This window comes from Accipiter gentilis, chromosome 35, assembly GCF_929443795.1.
Source record: "Accipiter gentilis chromosome 35, bAccGen1.1, whole genome shotgun sequence".
Taxonomy (NCBI): Eukaryota; Metazoa; Chordata; class Aves; order Accipitriformes; family Accipitridae; genus Astur; species Astur gentilis.
In genome coordinates, this window is record NC_064914.1 from 10048505 (window position 1) to 10053295 (window position 4791).

Consider the following 4791-nt stretch of genomic DNA (forward strand, 5'->3'; position numbering starts at 1 on the left):
CCCCAAAAATGGAGAGACAGAGCCCCAAAATGGAGAGAGACGCGCCCCAAAACTGAGAGACCCCCAAAACAGAGAGAGAGACGCCCAAAAAATGGAGAGGCAGACCCCCAAAAAGGAGAGAGAGACCCCCAAATTGGAGAGAGACCCCAAAAAATGGGGAGGCAGACCCCCAGAAATGGGGAGGCAGACCCCTAAAAATGGAGAGACAGACCCCAAAATGGAGAGACAGACCCCCAAAACAGAGAGAGACAGAGCCCCAAAACGGAGAGACACGCCCAAAAACGGAGAGACAGAGCCCCAAAACGGAGAGACAGAGCCCCAAAACAGAGAAGAGACGCCCAAAAAATGGAGAGAGACACCCCCCAAAATGGAGAGAGACAGACCCCCCAAAATGGAGAGGCAGACCCCAAAAAATGGGGAGGCAGACCCCCAAAAACAGAGAGACAGACCCCCAAAAACGGAGAGAGAGACCCCCAAAATGGAGAGAGACCCCCAAAATGGAGAGGCAGGCCCCCAAAATAGAAACACGCTGCAAAAAAGTGAGAGAGGGAACCCAAAAATGCAGAGGGACACCCCAAAAATAGAGAAGGAACCTAAAAATAGAGACACTCCAAAAGTAGAGACCTGGAAAATAGAGAGAGAACCCCAAAATAGAGGCGCCCCACAAATAGAGGGAACCCAAAAGTGGAGAGAGACACCCCAAAAATTGAGAGATGCCCCCAAAAGCAAGAGAGGTCGACGCCAAAAATGGAGGGAGGGAACCCAAAACTGGAGAGCCAGACCCCAAAAATACAGAGAGGGAACTGAAAAAAGGAGAGAGGTACCCCAAAATTAGAGAGCCCCAAAATATAGACGCCTCAAAACTATAGAGATGTACCCCGGAATAGAGAGACACCCCCAAAATAGAGACACCCCGAAAATCGAGAGCCCCAAAATATAGACACCTCAAAACTATAGAGACATACCCCAAAATAGAGACCCCAAAAATCGAGACACCCCAAAATTCAAGAGCCCCAAAATATAGACGCCTCAAAACTATAGAGATGTACCCCAAAATAGAGACCCCAAAAATAGAGACACCCCAAAAATCGAGAGCCCCAAAATATAGACACCTCAAAACTATAGAGACGTACCCCAAAATAGAGACCCCAAAAATCGAGACACCCCAAAATTCAAGAGCCCCAAAATATAGACGCCTCAAAACTAGAGACGTACCCCAAAATAGAGACACCCCAAAAATCGAGAGCCCCAAAATATAGACACCTCAAAACTATAGAGACATACCCCAAAATAGAGACACCCCCAAAATAGAGACACCCCAAAAATCGAGAGCCCCAAAATATAGACACCTCAAAACTATAGAGACATACCCCAAAATAGAGACACCCCCAAAATAGAGACACCCCAAAAATCGAGAGCCCCAAAATATAGACACCTCAAAACTATAGAGACATACCCCAAAATAGAGACACCCCCAAAATAGAGACACCCCAAAAATCGAGAGCCCCAAAATATAGACACCTCAAAACTATAGAGACATACCCCAAAATAGAGGACAACCCCCAAAATAGAGACACCCCAAAAATCGAGAGCCCCCAAAATATAGACACCTCAAAACTATAGAGACATACCCCAAAATAGAGACACCCCCAAAATAGAGACACCCCAAAAATCGAGAGCACCAAAATATAGACACCTCAAAACTATAGAGACACCCCAAAATAGAGACACCCCAAAAATCAAGAGCCCCAAAATATAGACATCTCAAAACTATAGACATACCCCAAAATAGAGAGACCCCAAAAATAGAGACACCCCAAAAATCGAGAGCCCCAAAATTATAGACACCTCAAAACTATAGAGACATACCCCAAAATAGAGAGAGACCCCAAAAATAGAGACACCCCAAAAATCGAGAGCCCAGCACCGCCCAGCCCAAGTACTGGTGGAAGAACCTCAAGGTCAGAGGGCGCCGAGTGTGACACCCCCCCCAAAATATACCAGGACACCCCAAAAATGGAGAGGGAGGGACCCCAAAAATACAGAGACACCCCCCCAAAATGGAGAGACAACCCCCCCAAAATGGAGAGACACCAAAAATACCTGGAGATCCCCCAACAATACAGAGAGAAACCCCCCAAAGTTGAAGACAGCCCCCCAAAATATTGAGGTACCCCCAGAATAGACACCCCAGAAAGGGAGACACTAAAACCAGACACCCCAAAAATATTGACCCCTAAACCAAACACCCCCATAATAGAGAAACCTCCCCAAAATACAGACCCTAAAAATAGACACCCCCAAAATATGCGGACACCCCAAAAGCACAGAAACACCCCAACACCACACCGAGACAACCCTGGGCGAGTACAGACACCCCAAAACCAGACACCCCCAAAACCGCAGACACCCCCAAAACCGCAGACACCCCCCCAAAACAGAGAGATGCCCCAAACCAGGCAGAACTACCCCAAAACGGACAGACCCCCAAAAATAGGGAAATAATCCGCAAACACCGGAGATTCCCCCCAAAACCCCTGGGACACCCCAAAAACCAGAGACTCTCCCCAAAATCACCCCCCCCCCCCCCAAAACTGGGATGCCCAAATCCATTTTGGGAGGGGGCGGGGCCAACACCCCCCCAAAACAAGCTGCCCCCCGCTGACCTCTGACCTTTGCCCCCACAGATGATGATCATCCTGGGGGTCATCTGCGCCATCGTCCTCATCATCATCATCGGTGAGCGCTGCATGCTAATGAGGGGGCGGGGCATAATAATGAGGGGGCGGGGCATGCTAATGGACACGGGGAATCCTAATGAGAGGGTGGGACGGGAAGGTGGAGGTGCTGGGGTATGCAAATGAGGGGGTGGGGCATGCGAGTGGTGGGTGGGGCATTCAAATGATGGGTTGGGCATGCAAATGAGGGCGGTGGGGTATGCAAATGAGGGGGTAGGGCATGCAAACGGTGGGAGGGGCATGCAAACGAGGGCCACAGGGCAGGCAGAAGCGGGACCAGGGCATGGAAATAGAGGGCGGAGCATGCAGATGAGGGGCGGGGCAAGTTAGGGAGGCAGGATATGCAAATGCAGCAGGGGTACCACGCAGTGATATTTAAATGAGGGGCGTGGGGGGGATTTGGGCCGTTCCTATAGGCTGGGCGGTGGTATATGCAAATGAGGGAGGGGGCCACAGGGAGGGGGCGGGGCATGCGGAGGGAGGCGTGCTGGTGGGTGGACTTTGCATGCAAATGAGGGGGCGTGGCTAAAAAAGCAGAGACCATGTGCCTGTGGGGGTGCATCAGGGTGGGGCGTAGCCTGACCACACCCCTGCCTTGAGGGTGTGTCCCGCTAAGGGGCGTGGCCTGTGGAGAGGGGGGCGTGTCCCCTCCAGGCCCCGCCCCTGACCCCGCCCCTCCTCTCTCCCCCCAGTGTACTTCAGCACCTAACGGCCGCCAGCCGCGCCCCGGCCCCGCCCCCGCCCGGGACCTCGCCCCTGGGCGTGTCCGGCCCCGCCCCGGGGCTGCAGGAGGAGGGGACCCGCCCGGCCCCGCCCCACCCCCTCCCCCCGCACCCCTCAGGGACCCCCCCCGCACCCCAAACCCCCCCCGGGACCCCCAAACCTCGCCCCTCCCCCCATCCGCCCCCCCCCCAGCGCTGCCCAAGCCCCTCCCCCCACGCCCCGCCCCTCCCCCATCACTTGGGGGGCCCATCAGGTTTGGGGGGGGCACCCCAAAACACACCTCCCCCGCACCCCAAAACCTTGCCCTGCCCCGCCCCCACCCCCCAAAAAACTGCCCCCCCCCCCAACCTGCCCCCCCTGTCTGCACTCCTCGATAGGACACCCCCAAAAATGAGGGGGCCCCCCCTGAACGCCCCAAATATTCCACCCCCCCCCCAAAAAAAGCCCTGCCCCCACATCAGGGTGTGTGCCCCCCCCCCCCAGTTGAATGCCCCCCCCCCAAAATTTGGGGTTCACCCCAGAGCACCCCAAAATTGGGGGGGGCGTGTGTGTCCCCCCCCGGAGGGAAATTGGGGTCTCCCTGGGGCACCCCCAGATGGGAGGGCGTTTAGGGGGGCCCCCCCAAAATATGGGGTGCCCCCAAATTGGGGCCCGGGGGGGGCAGAGGGGGGGTGTCCCCCCCAATCTGACTATTTCGGGGTGCCTCCCCAAGCCTGAGCACAAAGGGGAACCCCCCAAATTTTGGGGGTCCCCCCATTTTAGTGGCCCGTTTTTTGGGGGGAGCTCCCAATAATTTTTGGGGCCCCCCCAAATTTTAGGGGTCTCCCCCATAAAGCTGGGGGACACCCCACCCCGGGGTTGCCCCCCCCAAACATTCCAGCCCCTCCCAAATTTTTGGGGGTTCAGCAGAGGAGGGGGACGCCCCCCCCAAAATCCCATCACTGCCGCAGCGCTGGGGGGGGGGGGGCTGGCGACACCCCCCCTCAAAATTTTTGGGGGACACACCCAAAATCTAGGAGGGACCTGGAAATCGTGGGGGGGTCCCCAAAATCGTGGGGAACCCCAAAATGGGAAGGGGGGGGCTCCAAATGGCGAGGGGGGGCCCAAACTAGTGGGGGGACACCCCAAAATAATGAGGGGGGCCCCAAAGTTGTGAGGCTGCCCCAAATGGGGGGGGTCGCTGATAATTTTGGGGGGCACCCCAAAAAAGTGGGGGTCATGATGGGGGGGGTGGGTGATGGGGGGGGTCCTAAAAATAGGGGTTACCCCAAAAGTGAGGAAGGTGAGGGGTTGCCCAAAAAGTGGGGGGTCCCTCAAAGGAGGGGGGGTC

The 4791-nt window shown here is 55.8% G+C and overlaps 1 long non-coding RNA gene across 1 annotated transcript; it reads left to right on the top strand.

Moving 5' to 3' along the window:
* Nucleotides 1-1929: 1929 nt before the first annotated feature.
* Nucleotides 1930-3596, top strand: LOC126034651 (uncharacterized). Its single transcript, XR_007504676.1, has 3 exons — nucleotides 1930-1961; nucleotides 2688-2739; nucleotides 3431-3596. It is a non-coding gene; the product is annotated as an uncharacterized LOC126034651 (long non-coding RNA).
* Nucleotides 3597-4791: the final 1195 nt, after the last annotated feature.